This window comes from Peromyscus eremicus, chromosome 6, assembly GCF_949786415.1.
Source record: "Peromyscus eremicus chromosome 6, PerEre_H2_v1, whole genome shotgun sequence".
In the NCBI taxonomy this organism is placed as follows: Eukaryota; Metazoa; Chordata; class Mammalia; order Rodentia; family Cricetidae; genus Peromyscus; species Peromyscus eremicus.
Window position 1 is genome coordinate 19,092,924 of NC_081421.1, and position 26,589 is coordinate 19,119,512.

General features: G+C 37.4%; 1 pseudogene; it reads right to left on the reverse strand.

Moving 5' to 3' along the window:
• Positions 1–1,038: 1,038 nt before the first annotated feature.
• LOC131912829 (large ribosomal subunit protein eL39-like) overlaps positions 1,039–26,589 on the reverse strand; it is a 42,491-nt pseudogene continuing 16,940 nt past the window's right edge.

The following is a 26,589-nucleotide window of genomic DNA, read 5'->3' on the forward strand; positions in this document are numbered from 1 at the left end:
AGTGACTCCAGCTCCAAGGGATCTCATGCTCTCTTCTGGCCACCAAAGACACCTACACACATGTGTGCATACACACACACACACACACACACACACACATCTACAAACACACATACATGTGTGTGTGTGTGTGTGTGTGTGTGTGTGAGAGAGAGAGAGAGAGAGAGAGAGAGAGAGAGAGAGAGAGAGAGAGAGAGAGAGAGAGAGAGAGAGAGGACTTTTTAGTACTTGAGGATACTTGACCTTTCAATCACATGAAAACAAGTGGCCTACTAAATAGTAAAGTGAAAGAACTGGGGCAGTGGCTCAGTAGTTAAGAGCATCTGTGCTCTGCAGAGAATCTGATTCAATTCCTAACACCCACATGGTGACTTACAAACATCTAAAACTCTGTTTCCAGGGGATCTGGCACCATCATCATGACTTTCTGGGCACCAAGCACTCATGTGGTCTTCATATATCTATACAAACTCATAAAACTCATCAAATTCATACAAAATAAAAATAAATGAATAAGTTTTTAAGTGAAGAAGCCTAATCATCAGCCATGTAATATTTAGATGCCTTTGATTGTGGACTTCCTAGATTCCACAATGATGATAAATGCACTTCTGCTATTTATAAACTACCCTCTCCATAGTGATTTATTATAGCAAGGCACACAACTTAAGACTGGCAATGATATTGTAATATCCCAAGAATACATTATCTGGGTGCTGTCATTTCTGTACATGACTATAGTTCAGTACAGGACATATTGAGAAGGTACGGGAGATGGTTTATACACCAAATAGTCCTCTGTCCCTAATTGTAACTTTGAGAAATCATTTACTTTCAAAGTTGTTAACCTTTCTGGATATAAAATACTAATCACATATGACTACCTGGACATACTTATTTATTAACCAATGAAATCAGGCAAAGTCTCTCAATTCTTGAACTTTCCATAATGTTTTCTTCTCTCTTTTTTTTTTTTTAATGAAAGGTTCTACATTTTATTACAGGACAAACCACTCTCCCAATTTATATATGACCAAGTCTCCAGGTTAAAAATGTTGAACTCTGTGTGGTAGTTCATGATCGACGACCCACAATTCAGTATAAACGCTCAGTCTTGCCATTGTGTGACTCCTTACAGACCCAGCTTTGTTCTCCTCCAGTGTCTCCTCCTGGAATTGTATCTGATTGAAAATTGTTACCAGTTTTCATCCAAATCCACTAAGGAGTAGGACGATTTTGCTTTTGTTTCTTGGCCAGGAATCGCTTGATTCTGAAAGTCTTGTGGTAAGATATAGTGAGAAGCCAAGTCAGGTGTCTCCCATAATGTTTTCTATTATCAAGTCATTTTCATGTTGGCCTGTGACAATTTAAGTTTTCCTATTTCATTTGACAAATTATGATTTAGATTTGGTATGCAAAAATCAATTTAAATTTAGTTGGATGTTTATTGCATAATAGACTAGCCAAATGTCACCCAGCTATTGAAAATATATTTAATGAGTATTGTCATCCAGCTAATTAATATAGTATCTTAATCAAGTCAGAAAATGTGTGCACACAACCATTTTTTAACATGGAATATGGCAAGTAGCCAAGTCTCCATAAACTTAATTTAAATAAATTTTAACCATTTAGATGGTAATAAAACCCATGGATGGACCTGCTTTAAGACATCTAACCACTTCTCTATCATCTCATCATCAGGAACTGCATTGCACCATCACTTCCTCTGTGGAGAGCAGACCCGGTACAGGGCAGGGATCATCTATTTTAAATTAGCTCAGAACAACCTGGATTCAAAGCCAAGTAATGATATTTACAACTCAAATGAGTATGTATGGAATACTTCAGTCTCCAATTTTTTTTCTTTCATCAATAATGTAGGACAACTACTTCCTACTTTCCAGAATTGGCAAGCGTGTACTGAAAGAAAATACTTGTAATGGGCACAACACAGAGTGGGGCACTGGGTAGTGTGCTTCTTATTGTTATTATAATTATTATATGAACTGGGTATGGTAGCACAATTCATTAATCCCCTCACCCCAGAGGGAGAAGTTGGTGGATCTCTATGCCAGAGATGCCAAAGTGATCCATGTAGTGAATTGTAAGCCAGCCAGGACTATGCAGTGAGACACTATCTCAAAAACCTAAACTAAATCTAATTATATAGAGTTGAAACAAAATAAAGTATTAGTAGTAGTAGTAGTAGTAGTAGCAGTAGTAGTAGTTTTAGCATTTCAGGAGTACAGCTCTCAGAAATGCTACCCAGGGTTACTCAGAGAAAGACTTCTTAAGAGCGGGGATAGAGCCGGGTGGTGGTGGCACACGCCTTTAATCCCAGCACTAGGGAGGCAAAGGCAGGCAGATCTCTTTGAGTTCAAGGCCATTCTGGTCTACAAAGAGTTCCAGGAAAGGCGCAAAAACTACACAGAGAAACTCTGTCTCGAAAAACCAAAAAAAAAAAAAAAAAAAAAAAAAAAAAAAAGAGCAGGGATAGAAAGATTTCTTACCTATAGTAATTCACACATGATCTGAGTCATTCTCATTTATTCTTCTTCAGCTCTAATTCGTTTAATTGTCTCTAATTCTCTAGCTCTACTTCTTTTGTTCTAATTCTATAGTTCTAATTCTTTAGTTCCAATTCTCTCTATTCTAAATCTTTGGTTCCAATTCTCTCTAGTTCCAGTTCTCTTTAGTTCCAATTTTCTTTCACACTTCTCTTCTTCTTCTTCTTCTTCATCTCTCACACTTTTTTCTCTGCCTATTCAGCTACACCCCTCACTCAGCACACACATAAACTCACACACTCAGTACTCCTCTGCTCCCCTCAGAGCCAAACTATGGACAATTATATGTTACATTTTCAGGGTCCAACCATTCTCATAACACATGATAAGTCTCACAGTTTCTTTCAGGCCAGTAAGGTATGCTGACTGGCCAGTGAGTAACATTTGGCAGTGCATATAGTTCTAAGTTGACCAGGGTTCTCAGACAGAAAATGACATTGAAATTCAGGACTTAACAATGAACAATTAGTTGGCTGAAACTTGGGGTTGGGAGTACTTGCAAAAAGTCCATTATTGCAGAGGGTTATGTCTTAACGATGTCACCATGACTTTGATTTATCAGACTTGGGAATTTGTCCTTGAGTATTTTCTGCAGGGGCAGATAGTTTGTTTGAATTTGTTCTGAAGTCTAAAATTAGGTGTCTTTGTGACTGAGAATATTGTTACTTTCCTGTGTCAGTTCTGAAAAATATTCCAGTATTATCAAAATTATACAGTATAAGCAGAAATCATCTTCCTGACCATCCACAGCTACATGTGCGATCAAAAGATGTAAAACACACTACCAATGGGCTGTGGAAGGAAGCCCACAGCTGTTCTTTATAGAGAGGTATTGTGGTGGCACATGAGGAAGTTACAGACAAAAATCAACTGATTTCCACAGCCCGTGACCCCACAGACTTTGTCTAGTGGAGCTTCCCATCAGAGTTATTTGTCTGGTAGGTCAACCTGTTGAATACTAGTTGCCACCTGCTGCATACTCCCATGGTCCTCAGCAAGTAGTAGCAGCAGCAGCAGCAGCAGCAGTAGTAGTAGTAGTAGTAGTAGTAGTAGTATTGAGGTACTAGGGATTGAATCAGGGGCATGTAAGTACTAGACAAGTGCTCTATCACTGGGCTAGATTCTCATCCAATTAAATAATTACTGCTCTACAATGCTTAAAGTAGATTTTTCAGTGTGTGCCTATGTATTGCATTACACTTATTATCTATTAGTTACTGTATTAGCTGCTTAGTAAGTATTGACTTCTTATTTAATATGACTTTTGGCAAATCTTTGTACTCATAAACTCATAGAGAATGATATTGTTTCTGAATGCAAGTAAGTAATTTGATGGTGTTTTGGAGTTTGGATTATAATTTTCCCAAAGTAAAACATAATTAGTATTCCTTTCTTCCCCTCCAAGGTATCAGTGAACTATTTTTGTTTCTAATTTTATATACTATTATTCCTGGTCTATATCCACTGATAGTAGAAAATGTCTTACTGCATGAATCACCGTATGCCCAGCATCCCTCTGTGAATAACCATGGTGCCCAGCACCTTGCTTTGAATCATTTTGCTCCAAAGAGCCTGGGGAGTTACTTCTCACTCTTTCTTCATGAATAAAATAGAGTAATTTCCCATTCTCCCTCTCTCTCTCTCTCTCTCTCTCTCTCTCTCTCTCTCTCTCTCTCTCACACACACACACACACACACACACACACACACATACACACACACACACACAACTAGCATTTGATTACTTTCTGAGCAGTGAGGAGAAAAACATTGCAGTCCCTTCTGAACTATGAAGCCAGAAAATCAAACAGGAAAAGAGATCATTGGATTTTGCAATCTCTAAAAATAGAATTTAAAAAAACTGGGGGAGGGGAGGCAATGTCAAATGAACTACCTACTTTATAGCCAATATTTTGTCTGTTTTGGAGATATACCAGAAATCAACTGCTCACTGGTTTTACTTGCTAATGAAATTAATATTTTAAGCTATTGACACATCAAAAATTAATGTCATTTGAGTTAATTGGACTGTTCCTACAATTGGAAACAGCTACTCCAGGCTGAAAGGGTTTTGGAAACAAGTAGCTAAAAATAAAGGATTCAGTTTTGCCTTCTAGAATCATAGGGTGGAAGCACTATGTGACTGAAAGGCTCTATGAAGGGAAATGGCATACACACCAATAAGTAGTACAAACTGGTTGTCATTTGGTGCAGAGGGGTGTGTGTTCTACACAGCCATAGTTCATGTTCACAGCTGGGTGCAGAAAGGTGAGGTTGCTAACCAAGATGCAGAAATTCCTTAAAGTTTTAAAAAATGTGTTTATTCATTCATTTTTTATTTTATTAGCATTTTTCTTGTAATTTGTTTCGATCACGTTCTTTCCTCTACTTTCACTTTTCCCAGGTGGCTCATTGGGTAACATCACTTACTGCCAAGGCTCATGACTTGTGTTTAATGTCCAGGTTTCAATAATGGAAGGAGAGAATCAACTCTTGGAAGTTGTCCTCTAACCTTCACAGAGGTTACAGCACATGCATGTGTACTCCCACACACACACACACCAAATAAAAGTTGTTTAGTTTTTTAAGAGAATCCGAATATATAAGCTACTCAGTGTGCATCTAGATTAGCCCTCCATTTCTTCTTTCAATTAACTTTTGTTCACCCAGGGTCTCTAGCATACCAGAGATTATATAGTTGGATATTATGGTAGAAAAGAAGACTGAAGTATAAAGGAAGAAATGGAGCTGGGCTGGTTAGAAAGGAATACACAGAGAATATTAGATTTGGGAAAACTGTCCTTGTGACACAATATGGCATAGCTGTCTCTTTGGCGATCCTGGTTTTCCCTGCTAAAACCAAAATGTGTACCACAGGAGTAATGCTAAGAATTCAGGGATTAACCTGATGTACAGGTTGATCAAAACATCACATTCTAATCAATAAGGCATACAGTTAGCATTGCCAATTAAAAGTAAATAAGCATAGAAACAGGCTGAAAGGCAGAAGTCACTGGGCTGGAGATTATGTCCTCTTATTGCACAGTTCTCCTCCATCAATTCTCTTATCAACTGAATTGGAAAGTCAATACCAATCAGTCATATGGGGAAGAGAGAACACTGCACAGGAATGCACTTTTCAAATGACCTTGTCACAGCTCATATTTCTGCTCTATTCCAAGTTTAAAATTGATATTTAGGAGCAAAGGTCCACAGAGCTCTCTATTTTGAGCAGTCATAAGATTTTTCAAGTTGTCTTTTGTAAGATAAATTGGCTTGGAAGCAATGTTTGGGTTATAAAAGAGGAGAAAGAGACATAAAACCACGACAAGGGACAAACAGCTGACAATAATTCCCATCATGGTGAAAATAGGGATTTATAAAAAACAGGGGAAAAAAAGGTAAAGTTCTCTGTTGCTTTTTTCCCTACTCCTTCCCTCTCTCTGTAAATCAACAGTGACTCTAGGGACCTATTAGTTTGTCAGTCCCGTCATTGAATTAAATGCAGGAAACGCCTCTTCCCACACAACAAAAGCAGGAACAGAATCAGTATTCTGGCTATGTTCCTGGCATTCAGCTTGATAAGCTGCGTGGGAAGTTACTTGTCAAAGCCCTTTAATAATGGAAATGGCTCTCTTCACATTACAAAGATATTGCTTATCTACTATAGTTTGAGGAGCTGCAAAAATTCTCCCACATTTCCTATTTACATTCTAATCTTACACATGTGGTTTAGGCATGTGACATTTTGTTTCTGGCTTTCTTGCCAAAATATCTCCAAGGATGTGTGAGTTGATATTATAATTTTCTTTGTAGAATAAGTCAAAATGTGGCTGCCTGCAACTTTGGGAGACTGTATAAAACTTCTGATTTCTTGGTTGTGACTGTTGGACATTTATTCCAAAGTCCAGAGAGACAGAGATGAGACAGTAAATCTTAGCTGCTTACCATGACCCAGATCAAGACTTTTCCAGTTTGCAGGCTTCTATGAAAGCAATCTGGTCACATACATGGAATGAAATGACATCTATTTGTTTATTGAAAGCAAAGCATCAATAAGAAACAAGTGCAGTTAATGTTTTAAAAAGAAAAATCAAAGAAATTGTCCCATAAACAAGACTTTATACTGGGTATCTTTTCTGGAATGTTCTGTTCCTTTAAAGAGGGACTTTTAGTTTCTGTTCTAAATAAGCAGGAAAGTACATTATTTGAAGGGATACAATTTAAGTTGGTACATCCTAGAGTATGTTTGAACAAATTGCTACTGTTTCATTATATCCTAAGCTATGAAGAGCATTCACAAAAATGAAAATTTAGGCAAATATAACATGGAAATAAATGTTCCTTTAAAAACAAGTCATGCCTGTACCTACTTCTTTTCTATGTGAAAAGATGAATTGTTAGGCACCACCAAAATAGCTATACATGACTAGTTGCCAGGTAACTCAATACATTATTTATCTCCTCATGGAGTTCTTAAACATAACCTATGCACAAGATGAGGACACAGAAGCCCAGATTGAAACTGAGTAAGCATTCCAAAGTTGTGTAGCATCTCAATGGTGGACCACTGATAGAATCCAAGTTCCACTGACAACAAAGACCATGAATGAAGTCATGATGCTGATGTCTATAGGTACGTATTGGAAGCTTACAGCAAAGCTTGCTAGTGAGACAGACAAACACAAACATAGCTCAGCAACCCAGGGTTCCACCAGGCTTCGGACATGCACATGCCCCCTACTCTAATAATGCACTTGGCAATCTCAAACCACTATCTGCTTGTATTGGACACACACATTTTCCCAAAAAATGCATTTAGCACTAATAGCAACCTAGGATCTGCGCCTACATCAAACTGCATTATTATTATCATCAGCATCATTATTATTCTCTGAATAATCAATAATGTTTCTCCTCCCTTCAACAACTGTCAAAGTTAAAAGATATTCTATTTGGTTTTACTCTATTTCCAGGTATGAAGGTAGGAGTTTTTCTGTGCCTGTGCAATAAGGCAAATTGTGTCTATCAAATGAATTTTTAGGGGAAATCTCCTTTTTACCATCTCATGCCTATGCATAATTTGGTATATATATAATATATAACTGAAACTCGATGTATCATGGGAAAGTAACTATGTGAAGAGCAAAACCACACATAATCCAAGCCTGCCAATCAAAAGAGAGAAGGCCTGTACCACAACATTAGCAATCAAACTCCTCCTCTTGAACCTCATAAAAAAGCAGCCCCAAGCAATAATCATGGCCTTGACTATTCCCATTCATGTGGTCCGTTGTCATGCTTGATGATGCATTTCTTTCTGATCTTTACTATTACTCTATTTTGAATAGTTTCCTTGCTACATTGCAATTTATGTGAGCCTTTATTTCAATTTTTTATTAAAAAAAATGAAGAACCAGGAAACACCTTGCCCAGAGCCTAACCACATATAATACAAGCATTATCCTGCATATGATTATATTTTTAAATAGAATATTATAAAGGCAAATTCTGGTAGTGATTTTAAATTGTTAACATCAGGATTTAAAAATGTATGATACAATATACATACTTACATGTAATTTTAATACATATAGATAGTGGTTCTCAATCCTCCTAATGCTATGATCCTTTAATACAGTTCCTCATGTTGCAGTTAACCCCAACTATAAAATTACTTCATTGTAACTTCATAGCTGTAATTTTGCTACTATTATGAATCAAATGTAAATATATGATATGAAGGAAAACTGATATGTGAACCCTGTGAAGAGGTCATTCAACTCTTCACGACCAGCAGGTGTCATGACCAGCAGGATGAGAACTGCTGATAGAGATCAAACTTCTGCTCCTTCAAATACTATCCTCAGTGCATCCTTTCTTTCACAGAGACAAGTTTACAGTTACATTTTTAAATATGTATACTTTTAAAAATATACATATATGTCCATAACTAACTGCAGCCTTTTGTCAATACATTTAGTGTTGTTTATATCAATGCACTATGTAGAGGTCTTGTTTTGCAACTTGCTCATACAATTTTTATTACACCAATAATTTCACCAATTATTTAATTTATTCATTACTAATCTATGGCAAAAGCACTCCACTAATTTTTTGATGTTCTTTTGATTGTGTATGATGTGTTCATGTATGTGTGTGTACCTCTGTGTATCTGAATTCAGGCATGCTTATGCCACATATGGAGGTCAGGGGTTAATTTGGATGTCTGTCCTTGCCTTTCACTATGTTTGAGCCATGGCGTCTTTGTTATTCTCTGCTGTATATGCCTACATGGATTATCCTGTCTACCTTCCATCTTCTTACAGAGGCACTACAATTGCATACACAGGCTGTCTTTAAACATACACATTCAGCTTTATATGCCTTCTTGATTCAAACTCAGCTCCTTATACTAGCAGCAAGCTCTTTGTTGATTGAGCAATCTCCCTAGCTCTTTTGGTATTCTTATTTATACCTTTTTTCTTGTATTTCCCCTTGATTATAATATTACAGTGAACATCTAAGTACAGGTGTTTTTGTAGTCTTTGTGAGTGTTTCTCTAACACATGCAACTTTGAAGCAGAATTGTTAATTCACCAAGTAAGCATATTGACAATGTTCCTGGGTACCACAAAAGGCTTTTCAAAGAACTACGAGCATTTGCACTACTGTTTTCACGTGACAACTGGATGGCTGTGATATCTTGTGCTTTGACTCTTTCTGATCTGTCATAAGTGTCTAGAACAGATTGTTGGATCCCATGGCACTTGTATTTCCAAATTGTAACTGCCAACTGTTTTACTGAGTCATTGTATTTTGAATCCCCAATATTTCTTATTCTTTCATTTTTCCCAACTTTAAGTTCTCACCTACATTAGATAGCTCAGTCTCCTTCATGTTGGAGGTTTAATAGATGCATAGTGCTACCAATTTACATTGAGAGAAAATGTCTTTTCCAATTGTAAATGACAGTATTCATGCAGTATGTTTTTGCAACTTTGTTTTGCCTTATATTTTACAAAATGCCTTAAAATTTTTATCTTACTTTTAATTTATGTGTAGGTGCACACATTCATCTCTCTGTGTGTATATGCCACATGATGTAGATACTTGCAAAGTCTGGAAGAGGGCATAATATCCCCTAGGATTCAAGTTGCAAGTAGTTATGAGTCAACATTATCAATGTGGGTACCAAACTCAGGTCCTCTATAAGAGCAACATGTACTCTTCATGTCTGAGCCATCTCTCCAGCCGCTGATTTGACTTTTATCATAGTAACTATAGGTTTGTATTCAATTTTAGGAAAGACTAAAGCAGATCGAAATATCCCTTGCACAATTTCCTTTTATGGTAATCCATGGGACAACTAGATACACTATTCAGCCAGGCTTGAAAAGCTCCATCATCATGAGAATCTTTCACACTGACTTGTCTTGGCCATGTGGACTTCTTGATTACCATTAACTGGTTCTTCAGTTTTTTTTCTTTTGTCTATTTCAGGACTATTATATGGATGAACTGTATGATATGTAACTTTGGACATTATTTCACTGTGTGTTGTCTAACTCCCTAAAGCTCACTCTCGGTATGCATGTGTATCTGTGGGTCCTTTTATGGTATGGTGGATGTAATGCTGCCATTTATTCCTTCATCCTTACAGGAAATCTCACCTAGCTTTGGAGCCTTGATGAATGAATCTGCCATAAAAATGTATGCATATGTTTTATGTGACTATAATTCTTCTTTTCTCTGAGACATAAGAACCCAGGAACCCATTTGCTGGGGCTCATTGTAGTTGCATGTTTAGATTTATAAGAAACTCTCAAAACAGTCTTCAGAATGGTTTCCAACTTATATCCCTAGGATCTCTGTATAAGTGACTCAGTTTCCAAGCAGACAGTATTTAACATAATCTGCACTTGACACTTCAGATGCTGGGCTGGGTTTATAGTGGTGTCTCACTGTGGTTTTAATTTGTATTTCTGTAATGGGACATAGGGTGTGTATGTGTGTGTTTTTACATGTGTGTGCAGGTATGAACAGGTGTACATGGTGTAAATGTACAGGGACCAGAAGCACTGAGTGGTTTTCTCTGTTAGAGTTCAAATTATTCCTTTGAGATGGGACCTTTCACTGAACCTCTTACCTCTAAGCCCTCAGTACTGGGGTTACAGGAATGTCCAATCACACCCAATTTTTTATCAGGCTACTTGGGATCAGGTCCCTATACTTGGACAGCAAAGGCTCTCATACACTTCATACACTTAGGCATTTTCTCAGCCCAGAACATTTTTTAAATGCTTCACTATAAGCTAAGCATTTCCAATAGAATATGTCTCCTTAACTATTTGAACTGTTAGCACTTTTACAATTGGGTTTTCTTAGTTCCTTATACATTCTGAATATGAATCTTCTGTGGTGTTAATATTTTCTCCCATTATGTCATGTCATCTGACTTTACTTACATCCTGTTAGATGGAATGAAAAGTTTAATACTGTCAATGTTCAATTTATCTGTTTTTCTTTGTTATAGATCATTTCTTTGTTGTCAATTATTAGAACTCTCCAGCCAAAAATGCCTTTTATGTTTTTCTTTGTTTTACATTTAAATCCACAATGTATTTGTATATGGTTTGAGGGTTTTTTTTTTAAACTTCTTCTTTGTTTAACCTATGACTAAGAGTCAGTGGTATATCATAGTTGAAAATGCTATCTTTCATCTTTTGAATTGGAGGAGACAAGTATATTTTCCAGAAGTCCACTAGGAATGTTTGTGTGACTTTTCTTTGTTCTGTATCTATGGGTCTGTGATTGCCATGCAACATTGATTACTGCAGATGGACAATAAATCCTGAAATCAGGGTGATGTCCTAGTTGGATTTTTAGCAGCTAAACATAATCTAGAATTATCTTGGAAGAGGAATCTCGTGGAGAAAGTGTCCCCATCAAATTGATTGTAGCCGAGTATGTAGGGGCATTTTCTTTCTTAATGGATTAATGTGAGAGGATACAACTTGCTAGCTATTCAACATGTTTCCTGATTTTCAATATTGTTTAAACTATGTTTGTTGCTTACATTTCTAAATGACTTTCAGAATTAGATTATCTAATTTATTTTTCAACCCATTTCTGTATCTTTGTGCAATAACATACAGAAGGACAAACACAAGCATGTTTATTACAAGGATAAAGAGAAGTCTACTTTATGCTTATAACATATGTGTGCTTGCTTCTCTGTTTATTGTAACTTTTCCCTAGCTCTTCCCATTGGGATTATTTCCCACTTTACAGATGTTAAGTCTGTTAGTAGGCTTTCAATGAACATCTACTGTTAAAACAATTTTGGTGTTTTTAGTGTCAGAGATACTTTAATTATTCTCAAAGTATAATTTAATAGGCATAGAACTTGCTGTTGGTTGCTAATTTTAATTCACATCTTGAAGACAGTTTCCATGCTCTTCTCCAGAAGTTTGTCTCAGGTATGAGATTTAGACTTGATCAGCACACCATCCCATCAGATCCCAGAAACCACAGAGTGATTTAAATAGAAAAAGTTTAACAGGAGGTGAAAGGATTCACGATCTGAGTCAGGGCATTGGAATATCAAAGGATTTGACAGTGAGTGGTGAACAGAATAAGAATAGAATGATAAGATAATTAGCTGTTGCTGACATCTAGGCTGAGTAAGACCCTTAGGGTAAGATATTTTCTCGTCACTGGCCATGGGTGACTTCTCCAGAGGTCTAAGCCCCACCATTAATACTGATTCTTGAATGTACTCTTGTGGCTAGAATCATCATCCTTAACACATAGATGCTGCTAGGAGGAGTTAATGTGGTTAATTCTGCTGAGTGGGGCTCCTGGAGCCTCTGTGGCACTCTCCTGGACTCCTATTCACATAGATTTCCCCTGAGGATTTTAATGCCAATGGCCATGTCAGAGGAGCAGCAGGCATCAATTGACTTCAGGAGCTGGGTCCACCAGGGAGCTCTGATGGGCTTTGGCTCCAGAATATCTCTTGCTACTGCTGTACACTTACATGTTTGCCACTGCCATTTTGCTCTGGTATCTGGCATAGCGTGAATGGGTGTGGGGGATTCCCCACAGTCTTTAATGTATTGGGATTATCTCATGGAAATATCCTGTTCTAACTTTTTTACCTGTGGACTATTATGAAGATGATTTTTTCTTAATCTGTACTGTCTAATTGAAGTAATGATTTTATACAATAATAGTGTTAGTTTAAATAGAGTTTTGACAAGGGTTTTTAATAAATAAGCAATGGAGTATGATAGAGGTTACTTTAGTTGCAAAATTAGTATAGGTTAAGGTAGTATATAGTGTTGCCCATCCCCTGATAAAGCAGGGGCTGCAGAGGATAAAAAATAAGAACAAGGAAATCTCATGCAGCTAGGACTTATGAGTTTCTCTTGAGGAGCCATATAGACTATAGTTTAGGTTAATGATTAAGGAAAATAATCGAGTCCCAGTAGTTAGCTCAAGTTTTTTCTGATATTGGGAAATGTATTCACAGGTTTTGGTGTGCATCATAGTTAAAACAAAGCTTTAAACAACCAACTTCATGTAATTAGAAAACAAAGAATTGGATTTTAGTTAAGGTAATCAGGCAGGACTCTAGAATATAAAAAGTGAAACTAGTAACCTATTTTTAAAAATCCACATAGTCTCATTTCTATCATAAGGAAATACTCAAATAACCTAATTAGTGGAGTTCCATATATATTTAAGTAAATTTAATTTCCCAATGGAAAAAAGTAAAAAAAATAAAAATAAATAAAGTTCTGACCTTGCACTTGAACATTCAGATTAGGTCTTAGTAATAGGCTTATTTACAGAGTAGGTTTCTGTGGGCAAAGATGTTTTTTCAGCTTGTTGCCAATAAATTCTGTGGCACTTCCTTTTGTACATCACAATTATAAGAGCAAAGGCTTGCAAGCTGCTGTCTAAAGAATTTTGAATACTTTTCAAAAACCAGCTTACTAACAAAATATGAAAGATGTTGTGTTGACATAATTGAAGCATTCTGAATCTTTGGGATGACAGGCATCATACTGAAATATGTGCAGAGATTTACTGTTAAGAAGTCACAGTGAAGAGGCAATTCTTCAAATATAAAGTGGCTGTTTCAATTGAAAGGCTCAAGGGATAAATGTGCCCAGACACCGAGTTACAGGAGATACTGATGAAATGTCATTTCTCATTGCTAGAGTTTTCATATTTGCTTTTATTTTTACCTGTATGTATATCTGTGTGTCTGTGTGTAGGTATGTGCACAGGTGGGCAGATGCCTATGGAGACTCTAGAAGAGGGCATTTGAACCCCTGCATCTAGAGTTCCAGGTGGTTCTGGGCACTTATATCAGGAGGCTTAGAACCAAATTCAGGTCCTCTCTAAGAGCAGTACAGACTCTTAACTGCTGAGCCATCTCTCCAGACCCATTGTCACATATTTTAAAAAGAAGTGAATTTATTATTGCCAAAACTATAAGATAAAAATATAACCACAAGCATTTATGAATGTTACTACGTGGATGCATTCCTTACTTTGCCTCTGTGTGAACACTGTACAAACATCTGTATTTCTTATAAAAGCTGATGAGATGTTTGTGTTGTTAAATGGTCATGGAACACAGGAGAAAACACATGTTTCCTATCTCTGCTAGTAAGGAAGAAGCTTCATGTAACAAGAAGAGACAATCTCAGTCATAGTGTAATAGTCTTAGCCAGTGAATTAGTCTCAATTGGTGATTTTTCTTTAAATTGTGATAGAAAGTTCAGTTCTGTAATTTTCTGACTCAACTCACCATCTTCTCCTGCAAACTTATAGTCATATTTTATTATAGTGATATTTTATTTGTGCTGAAATATGTTTTTATTTGTATGTTAAGAAATAAAAGTGCCTAGGGGTCAGAGCTAATAACAAGCCATTTAGCAGAAGTCTGTCAGTGGTAGCACATGCCCTTAATCCTGATCACATGACAGGCAGATCTCTGTGTGTTCAAGGATACCACCAGCATGGAGACACACGCCTTTAATCTCAATACCAACCATAGAGACCTGGAGGTCTGTATAGACAAGCAGTGATGAGGAGGTCATGTGGTTGGGTTTACAACCAATGAGAAGGCAGAATAGAAAGTCAATAAAAAGACAGACACACAGGAAGTAGGTCTCTTTCTCAGGGGAAAGATGGCAGCAGCAGCGGGTGGTAAGAAGGTGGTCTTGTTCTCAGCTCGTAGCTACTGTTCTGATCTCTGGGGCTTTTAACTCTGCATTTGACTCTGTGTTTCTTATTTAATAAAACCATTCAGAATTACATCTACATTTTATGTCTTCTCCTTGTCATGATGTGGCCTTTCCTGGGTTCACAGGTCTCCTTTCAAGAGAAAGCAACATACTGAGTTTAATGTTTAGCATTTACGACATTCATGTACAACTCTTGATAATTTCTGGCAACACATGAACTCTTAGACAATTTACAGATTTACTAAATATGTTTTAAATTTTGAAGTAAATGAAGCTATGTTTTTTTTTAATATTATGCCTTAAGATGTACCTATGTTTACCCATAACACTTTGCAGTTTCTCTGCTACCTACTAAAAGATTAATCATTTATTCATCCCCTTCATTATATTTTTTCTATGACCACAATATTGCAATGGTTTTACATTGTCACGTGTTTTCATGTTACCTGTGCCAGCGTTCCCCCAAGTTCGTATGTAGAGCTATAGCAGGCAGCACAAGTGAATCTTCAATCATCCTGACATTATGAAATTTCTCTTTGAAGTGGATTTAACAAATTTTTCCCACAGAAAGTTTGAGTTCTGTTGCTCTACTCAGTAACTAATGTGCTGTGTTTCCAGGATTTAGGTCTTGCTCAGCTGGTCAGGGTAAAGTGCCATGGTGATGGAAACTTAAAACTAATGGGCAACATATGCACTCCTGTTTTCTGATCATTGTAGTTTTCTCTTTTGGAAATTACTTTTTTTACTTACAACTTTTCTTTTGAGCTATTTTTCCTTTAATTGCTTTCTGATTTTGCAGAACTTTTCTTTTATTCCTTCAGGTTGTGACTTTCCCTTATATATTCTGTGGTATATTGATTCTAATTTAAGAGCTTATTTATCCATCCACTATTTATGAATTTATTTCACTTTTAGTGCTTCATGTATATCTTTTCTTCAAAGATCTCTGCAGCAGAAACAAAAAATATTTCCATGTTTCACTTGAAGCCTCTATGCTTTTAAAATACTCCATACTCCTAAAATAAAGCACATCTGTATTAACTGCTCCACTGCTTTTTTAATAGTCAAAATATGCAATCAGCTTAGATGTTGATCAACAGAAAAATAGAGGAATGAAACATGAAATATATGCAGTAAGTTGACCAGGCAGACCTCGCATCTATGATCTTCCTACTTCAGGCTTTTCAGAAGCTTGGATTATAGGCCTGTGCCTCCTGAAGAAGCAAAGATGAAGAATTAAATAGCATTCATTAACCTATCCATGCCATACTCTGAGGATTACTTCTTTGTTGTAGGCTGTGGATCTATGAATCTTCCTGTTTGCATCATCTATGCAGCACTGTGATGGACACATTTTATATTATTAAATTTGTTCTTTGATAATTTTTTTCAGGTATATAAAGCATTTTGATCACACTCACCATCACACTTTCTTATCTCTATTCCATCTTTGTTAACTTCCTTTTCCTCCCTAGTAATCCCTTTCTCACATTCCTGTTTATTTGTTTTGTTTTATGACCCATTAACCACTGCTGTCCTTGTGACTATGGGCTTGGCTGATATCCTGGAGTGCAGTGGGATTACCAGTAAGTACACAATTGAAGTCAAGGACTCACCCTCCTCCAGAATTCATCAGTAACCAATAGACCAGCAGGGAGAGACTGGGTCATTAAGTCCCTTTCCTATCTATAACTGCTCTTGACAAGCCCATTCTTGTGCTGGCCCTGTGTAGACAACTGTAGCTGTTATGAGTTTGGGATTATAATAGCTGTGCCATGCCAGAAGACAAGATTTCAAAGGATTATCCTTATCATCTAGCTCTTACATTCTTTATGCACAAATCTCCTACCATGCTACCAGAGCCTAAGGTAGGAGATAATAAGTGTTCTGTTTAGGGCTAAGCATTCAACTGTCACTTATTCTCAGAATCTTGAATAGATTTGAGACTCTGTATTCACTGTTGTTCACTGCAAAGAGAAGCAGAGAGTAGCATTTGTCTATGGGCATATAAATAACTATCTGGAAGGCAGTTTGACACTGTGTCTTCTTAGGTAAACAACAGTACTATGTTTCCATCTAGGGCCATGGGCTTTTGGTTAGATTTATAATACAAGGCATTAATTCCCTCCTATGGAGCAGGCCTCAAATCTTAGCAGAGGGTGGGTGATTGTCCACATAGTAGTCATGCCACTTTTGCACCAATGGTCATACCATGTCGGGTAGGTTGATATTGCTGCTCATAGGTTATGAGCAGCATGCATAAAACCTTCTGGCATTATGAAAGCTAGCCAGAGTGTTTTTCAGAGAGAAAGAGAGAGAATTCTTGGGACATTAACTTGTTATATAGTCAAGAACAGACATGAATGCTTGATCATCTGATCTCCACCTTCCAAGTTCTGGTGTTGCAGAAAGCTTCATACCAGGTTGATAAAGTTCTGGGACTTTAACTCCAGATTCCTGTATGGCAGGAGTGATAGTCTGAATGAAAATGGCCCCTATATACTCATAGGGAATGGCATTATTGGAGGTGTGCCCTTGTTGGAGGAAATGTATCACTGGGGAATAGGCTTTGAGGCTTCACAAGCTCAAGTCAAGCTTAGCAGTTCATTCTCTGTTCCTATTGTTACTGATCCATATTTAGAACTCTTGGCTCGGCAGCACTAGGTCTTCCTGAATGCCACCTTGTTTCCTACCATGAAGATAATGGACTAAACTTCTGAACTGTAAACCAGCCCCAATTAAATATTTTCCTTTATAAGAGTTGCCATGGTCATGGTGTCTCTTTCCAACAATAAAACCCTTATGAAGACACCAGTCGAACTCTCTACCAATTTAGCTACATATTTATCTCCTTTTTGGACTTTTAATTAACCTGACATTTAAATGTGTAGACGTAACCAACCATCTTATTAAATAAGAAACACAGAACCAATGCAAAGAAGAAAGCCAAGAGCTCAGAGCTAAGAGCTAAAACCTTCCCCTTCCTCCTGCAGTGGTCTTACCTCTCTGAACCAGAGCTACTTCCTGTGTTAAAGTCTTTACATAGAGTTTCTGTTCTGCCTTCTCATTGGTTGTAAACCCAACCACATGACTGCCTCATCACAGCCTGTCTGTATAGACCTCCAGGTTTTCTATGATTGGTATTGAGATTAAAGGCATGTGTATCCAATACTGGCTGTATCTCTGAACACACAGAGAATTACCTAGCTCTGCCTACCAAGTGCTGGGATTACAAGCATACGCCACCACTGCCCTGTTTTCCTATGGCTTGCTAATAGCTCTGACCCCTGGGCAACTTTATTTATTAACATACAAATAACATTTTAATACAAATAAAATATCACCATATAAGTGTGTATTAGAATGTATCCATAGATATAAATATATTCTACTATGACATTCAGTAGATGTTTGTTTAATGAATCAAATTAATCCTTTCATTCTACTCATGATTATTGACTCACTTTTATAAACAAGTATTCCTCATCCTGAAGGTAGAAAAGTCCATATTGTATCCACACATTTCTGTTCTGTCTGCTGAAGAAGTAAGCACAATTAAGAAAAGAAATCAAAAGCTGAGTGATGGTGGCACAGGAGTTTGATCCCAGCAACTGGGAGGCAGAGCCAGTCAAATAAAAAAGAAATCAATGTGGGTGAAAACTTATACATCATGATGATAAATAGATGAATAATCTTTCAATCAGGTAACCTAAGAAGCCTCAAGCTGGAACCATTTTCCTTACAGACTCCCAATGTTTATTACATTTTGCTTTAGACCACTGCATGTATTTTTCTTTCATTGACTCACTGATAGTTCTCATTTCTAAGCTGGGCAAGTTCATTCCTCTCTAGGTAGTGTGGCAATCCTCAGTCCTGGGAAGTCACCAGGTTTATGTTTAACTTAGTGTAGGCACCTAATTGCATAGTGCCATCAAGGCCAGAACTCCTGAACTTACAAGTTCCTGCCTTATCCTGTGTAGGCGAGGCTACAGGGTCACCACCTGCCAGGCAGTACTTCTGCATTCTTCTTTGTCACTATTTTTTAATCCCTAGTTTAATATCCTTCCAGATGAAACAATTTTGTCTTAAAATTTTCCTAGTATGAGTACAGTGATTGTTCTCTTTGTTTTCTTTTATATATATAATATGCTTATTTCTCCCTCATACTGATAGATATTTTTCTGGATATAGAAACCTAGGCTTGATTTTTCTTTCCAAAAGAACATTTTTATTGATTTTTGGCTCGCTGTTTTTACTTAATAACTTAAAGATATTTTTTACTTTCTTTGCATGACAGCTTCTGAAGGTAATTTACCTATTCTTTTTAAATTCTGTTATCCAACTTCAAGATTTGTTTTATCTTTGGTCCCTGCCAGTCTGATAAAATGTGCCTTTGGAATATTTTTTGTTATTTATTTTGTATAAGATCTACTGAGCTTTTGCAATCCATGTATCACCAAGTTTGTGGGATTCTGACTCATTACTTAACCAGATAGCTGTCTGGCTCACTCCTTTTCGGTGGTTTCTGAGCTTGTCATCACATGTAAATTAAACTGGATGGTCTGCTTCAAGTCTTTGTAACTTAAAGTTGAATTTATTTTCTACATGTTTTCATCAACATGATTTCTCATGATGAAGTTCACCAAAATTAAAATCCACTGGAGTTTTTTTCTAATACCTCCTTTCTGTTATTAAACCCAGCTAGTAAAATTTGATTTTCTGATTTTGTAACTTTACTTCTAAAGTCTATTTTAAGTGCATACTCTATTTCTCTGCTACTATTTTTTTGTGTTTTTCTTTCATTACAGTCATGGTTTCCCTTACCCATGTATATCTATAATTAGACAATTATTGTATTGTCTATCTCAACTTCAGTATACCTTGTTATAATTTTATTTTTCCTCCCTTAAAATTGACTCATATATTTTTGTATGTAGTATAATTTTTGTTTTATTATTTGTTCAAGACAGAAGTTTGTTCTCTTATGTTGGCCTGGAATTATCTATGTACAACAGACTGGTTTAGAATTTGCCATGCTATGCCTCAGCCTCCCTAATGCCAGAATTGTAGGTGTGTGCTACTAAGGTTGTATATGCATATATGAAACAGTATAAATGATATACTGGGTGAACTGCAGGCATGAGGAAAAGAAGGAAGGAGTTCAAATGATTGTATAGTGATTGTTTTTGTTCTTGCATGAGAGTATGGACAGATACAGATTGTGAACTCTACATCCATAGAGGGTGGATTCTTAATTTTGTCCTCTAGAATGACACTATGAAAGTCAGGACAATTTGTCTCACCCAAATGCAGTGTAGGGGTGAACATGATATTGAGGAAGAGGTTATATACATGTTTTAGGGTCTTCTTCTCTAGCTATCGACTTCCCATAATTCTTGCTCACTCCCCAAATCTCTGATGCTAGCTCCCTTCCCTTATTCCTGTGGATAGAATGATGGCAAGATTTCTATGAGAATATCAAAACTTAAGGTTCTCCTCACTGATCTAAGTCCACCAGTGTGGGAAAACTGTTTAAGTCTTAAGTGAATGTGTACTGTTAGCATAAGCATGATCATGCCAAGAACATTGTCACAGACCCATGGGAATGACAGAGCCTTCCCTGAGTCATGCTTAGGGGAATGTAAAGGCCTTCCCTTGGACATAGAATAGATGCTGACTAAAGATTAATTTTTAACTAAATTTACCAGTCTGTACAGAAAGTATTGACCACAGTTTTCTCACTCTGGATGAGAACACTTCCTACAGAGACCCCTACTGAGATTAGATAATCCCTTGGTTTGTTTGTGCTGTGTATAATAATAATATCATTGAGTTTTTGGGCCACTACTGATGAGTTTCCACTTGGTCCCATCTTGTCTGTACATGTGTCTAGCATTTCTTCATTTCCAGTCATGTCAGTCCCAAAGCCATGCAGGTCACAACATATAAGAACAGAAGACACAAGTTGAATTTTCCTATGCTTCCTCTGAGAATTTTTTTCCCCTAAAATCTACATACCTCCTCCAGAGGCCACAAAATGATACTTTTAGCATTTATCTCAGAATTTTTAGTCCCCATCAGTAGGACAATTGTTAGAAGGTGTCTTAGCCACTGTTCTATTGCTGTGAAGAGACATCATGACCAAGGCAACTCGTATAAAAGAAAGCATTGAATTAGTGACTTGTTTACAGTTTCAAAGGCTTATTCCACTACCTTAATAGTGGGGAGTTTGACATAGGCATGGCAGGCTTGGTGGTGGAGAAGTAGAGAGCTACATCCTGTTCTGTGTGCACAGAGAAAAAGCCTGGGCCTAACATGGGTTTTTGAAACCTTTAAGCTTGTCCAGTGATACACTTTCTCTAATAAGGCCACACCTCCTAATCCTTTTAATCCTTTCAAACAATTCCCCTCCCTTATGACTAGTTCAAACATATGAGCCTATGGAGACCATTCTTATTCAAACTACCACATTCTACTCCCTGCCACCCAAAGGCTTGTAGTTTTATTGCAATATAAAAATGCATTCAATCCAACTTCAAAAGTCCCCATAATCTTTCAGTTTCATCACTTCTTAAAAGTTCAAACTCTCTTCTGAGACTCATGGCAATCATTTAACTATAACCCACTATAAAATGAAGATAAAAAGGAAAATTATATACTTCTAATATACAATGTTACAGAATATGCATTACCATTCCCAAAGGAAGAAACAGAGCATAGTGACAAAATACTGGACAAAAGCAAGATTGAAAACCAATTGGGCAAAGTCAAAACTTTCCATCTCCATGTCTGATGTGAAAGTGCTCTTTAGATCTCTAATTCCTTTCAGCTTTCTTGACTATGACATACTCTTTGATTGGTTGCACACACTGTTAACAGGTCCTTGGCAGGTATTCCATGACTCTGGCATCTCTAACATTTTTGTGTCTCCAATACAATCCAGGTTTCACTTTCAAAGCTTCATGCAATGGCCTCTCTGGACCTCCATTGAGGGGGCTTCCCTGCCATACACCTGGCCTCAGTGGCTTTCATTAGCCATAGAGGGAGATTACACAACCCTTTCTTGTATTTTTGACTCTAAAGCTATAACAAGGCCCAAATTGCCAAGTTCTACACCTTGATGGGACTGGAACATGATACCCTCCTTCAATTACACTTGCATCAAATTTCTGTTATTGATGGTTTCCTTCACTGCTTAAACTATTCTTTAATTTCTTTTCAGAGCTTGGAATCTTAGCTGAGTATAGTCTAGCCCTTTGCCCTGCAGTCAGAACCAGGTTATTTTTTAACCTTTTTATCTTGTCGAGCACAGAACTTAGCTCCACTATATTTTCTGGTACTCCTTTTCTTCTCAAACTGTACACTTTGTATTTCTCCTTGCTCATGTGCTCCTTTTCATCATAGATGTTCATAAGAGTAACCACTAGTAGCCATGTGACATAGTCAATACCGGGCTGTCTTGAAATCTCCTCTACCAACACCATTAATCCAAAATTCTTCAATTTGGCCTCCAGGAAAATTTTAGGATGAGGACAGCCACATTCTTTGTCAAAATATCATAAGAATAGTTTCCAGGCCACTTATTAATATTCTCTTCCTCTAAATTTCTTGAGCTAGGCCCTATTGTTTAAATCTCCCTCAGCATTATCTCCCATGCTCCCATGAGTATGGCTCATATAATTGTGCTTAAAATATCCAACCATTTTTCTAATCCAAAGTTCCAAAGTCTTCTATATTCCTCCAAACAGCAACATGGTCAGGCCTGTCACAGCAATACACTATTCCTGGTACCAACTTCTGTCTAATTTTGTGTTCTATTACTGTAAAGAGACACTATGACCACGGTGCTAGAGAGGCCCACAGAAACCCACAAAGATACCCCCACAACAGACTGCTGGCAATGGTCAAGAGACAGCCCGAACTGACCTATTCTGGTGATAGGATGGCCAAACACCCTAATTGTCGTGCTAGAAACCTCATCCAACTGCTGAGGGATCTGGATGCAGAGATCCATGACTAGGCCCCGGGTGGATCTCTGGGAGTCCAATTAGCGAGAATGAGGAGGGTTTATATGGGCAAGAATTGTTGAGACCAAGATTGGATAAAGCACAGGGACAAATAGCCAAACGAACTGAAACACATGAAATATGAACCAATGGCTGAGGGGTCACCAACTGGATCAGGCCCTCTGAGTGGGTGAAACAGTTGATTGGCCTGATCTGTTTTGGAGGCATCCAGGCAGTGGGACCAGGTCCTGTGCTCATTGCATGAGTCGGCTGTTTGAAACCTGGGGCCTATGCAGGATCGCTTGGCTCGGCCTGGGAGGAGGGGACTGGACCTACCTGGACTGAATCTACCAGGTTGATCTCAGTCTGCGGAGAAGGCTTTGCCCTGGAGGAGATGGGAATGGGGGGTGGGGAGGGGGGAAGGTGATGGGGGCGGGAGGGGGGAGAACAAGGGAATCCGTGGATGATATGTAGAACTGAATTGTATTGAAAAAAAAAAAAGAAATCATTTAATTGGGGGCTTGTTTACAGTTTCAAAAGATTAGTCCATTATCATCATCAAAGCAAGCATGGCAACAGGCAAACAGACATGGAGCTGCAGTAGTATCTGCGAGCTTCACACCTTTACCCACAGGCAGCAGACAGAGAGACATTGGGCCTGGCATGGGCCTTTGAGAGAGCACCAAATCCTAACCACTAGACAACCAGGGATGCTGGCATGGGCCTTTGAAACCTCAAAGCCCACACTAGTGACATACTTCCTCCAACAAGGCCACATCTACTCCCACAAGACAACCTTCCTAATCATTCTAATCCTTTCAAATAGTGCCATTCCCAGGTGATTCAGCATTCAAATATATGAGCTATGGGGACCATTCTTATTCAAACTACCACAGAAGGGCATTGAATTGTTCCACAAAAGGCAGCAATATTTTCTCTATAGAATGATGAAGCATTGGATTGATATAGGTTTTTTTTAATAAATTGTTGATTCTTAAGACATTATTTCTAAACAATATGTTCATCTTCAGAGGAAATTTACTTATCCTGACAAAGGGCACATTTTCTAAAATATGTTTGGAAATCCTCATTTGGAGTTGCCTTGGGAACCTGTGATATGTGTTTTATTGAGCATTATAATTTATGTGAATATTAAATGTCATTAATCTCAGTAGAAAATTTCATGTTTTTCAGTTAAACAGAAACTTATTTGAGGATAAATTTTAAAAGAATTGTATATTCCTAAATTTACATAGGGAGATTCTACCTCTCATTGTGACTGTATGAGGCTGCAGCTTCTAAGGGACTGAACAAGGTTAAATGAGGTCATAGAAATGAGGAACTCCATCTTCTAGTAGGAATATCACCCTATTAATAAAAGAAGGACAGGAGCCCTCTTGCCTTATAAACACATGGAAAGTAGGTCCTATAAGCACAGAGGACCCTTCCCCAGCCAGGACTACTCCTATAGCCCTTTATTTTAGCTTCCCAGTCCTAGAGCTTGAGAACATAAATGCACATTTTGAAGCTACACTACAGCACAATGACCTGATTCATTCACATTATATTCTAAATGTGTCAAAAGGCTGATAATTATACCATTTTTGCTATAATAATATATCATATATAACAAATAATATAATAATAACATAATAAAATAAAAGACAGGGAAAAACAATTCTGCGAGGTTGTTCAAAAATGAAAATGTTTTGTCTCTCAGGAAAATATTAGAGATATCAAGATTTCAGCAGTTTAGCCTGTATGCTTACTGAACTAGACACTGGGAGAGGAGAGCAGGTCTACACTTTTATGGCATCATTTCTGTGTGTTACTTATTATTATGCTGTCGTTTTCTTAGCTTTTTCCAAAATGACAAATTCCAACTTGGGTTTTAACTGTAGAACAAACTAAAAATAAGCAGCATGTTGCTTTGCCAATTTTAATTCCCTGGAAACTTTGGGTATGTGTAAGTCTCTGTTTTAAGCAGATATTTATTACTGTATTTAATAACTTTTTGACCTTAATGTAAAAATACACTATTTATTTGCATTAAATATGCAGACACATTGCTTCTAGAGCTTAGGAGAGACAAGAAAATAATCACTCATTATTCTGTCATCTTGCAGCTGGAACCTCAGAAGTAGATGTTGTGCATGTGTGTGTGTGTGTAAATCCACTGAAAGAATGACACAGTAAGTCATCAGTGATAACAGAAGGATCAGTCCCCTTTCTCAAGTCTTTTGTAAGATCTGAGCATGACCTGAATATGTCAGATAGAATTAAAGGACCCAGGTGTCAGGGAGGAGGCTGACAAATAGGCTGACCCTGCTTCCCATTAGCACAAAGACCAGATGTTTGCCTTGACCATTGTGGTCACTTTAAAAGGGAACACTGGGCATTTGCCATCTTGGAAATCAAAGATAGTCTTGCTATTTACAGCAGAGATTAGTTGCATTTCTCAACAATAAAGTGTACACCAAGTCGGGGTGACATCAAACAAAATGTGGTTAGGGTGAATCACTGTTATATCGGGAAGGAAGAAATCACATCTGATCACAAACAGATACACGAAGGAGAAATGGGTGAGGGTGCAGTCCACAGATCACCAGGAGTATCTGTCCTGGGCTCCATCTTTGCTTTGGCAAAGGCCAACATCTAAGGCTTTCTGGATTCTTTTGTCTTTGAACTGCAACAACAGCATGTTGTACAGCTGGCCAATCATGCAGTGGGGAGGTTTCCCATCCCAGTACCAGCTGGTGATGATTTTATTGCTACCAGCATGAGGATTGATAGTATCTATAAATTTACATGCAGCTAGTGTAGCCACAGATGTCTTTCTTATTCCTGCCTGGAAACTAAACTAAATGTTAGCCTGAGAAATATCTGGCGGCAGTGAATTCTGAAAGCTGCTTATGTACTACATAAAAAGAGTCTTTTTATCCATTTCAGTCTGCTGCCTTTTGAATTCCATCCAGTTTCCACTCTTTCTCAAATTAAGGTGAATGGGGGTATGGTATATAGTTAGGCTGTGTTACACTATTCATTATTTCATTCAGCTTAATCTTATTATCTCTGTGGACATGCAAGGTCAATTCCAGCAACATTAGAACAGATATGTGGTTAATTTTAAATGAACTGAATATAACCAATAATGTACTTGACTGAGATAAACTCTAAAATGGACCAAAGCTGCCACAGGAACTTTATTCTGTTATTAACACTGACAGGCATTTATAGTCATGGTGCTGATGGCTGAGTAATCCTTTGTATTTGTTAAAAGCTGTGCAGACTTGGGAAAACACCCCTGAATCTCCCTTTCACTCCGTATTAGCTGTAGGTCAATCATAGCTTGCAAATTTTCAGTTGTGTAATTGTGAAGCTTCCAAAGGATATACTGATAACAGAGTTTTATAATAGGTCAGGGGGTGTTGGCAAATCTAGCTGCTGATATTTCTAGAATGGGATGTCAGCAAGACAATAAATGAAAGTGTTTTAATGAATTGTACTATACAAAATACAACAAATACCTATGTCTTTCCATATTGGAAAAGGCTTTAGGTTGTTGTTCTCCAGAGAATAAAAAGAAAGAAAATTCTTTGTATAATGTTAAATACATGTAAACATGGGTAAATATAATTTGTCTCAAATAAAAGGATATATGCTTATGTATAAGCTGATTTGTAGATTACCTGTTTGTATTTCTACGTACTGGTGGGTTTTCTTTACCTAGAAAATATGCAAGGTCAT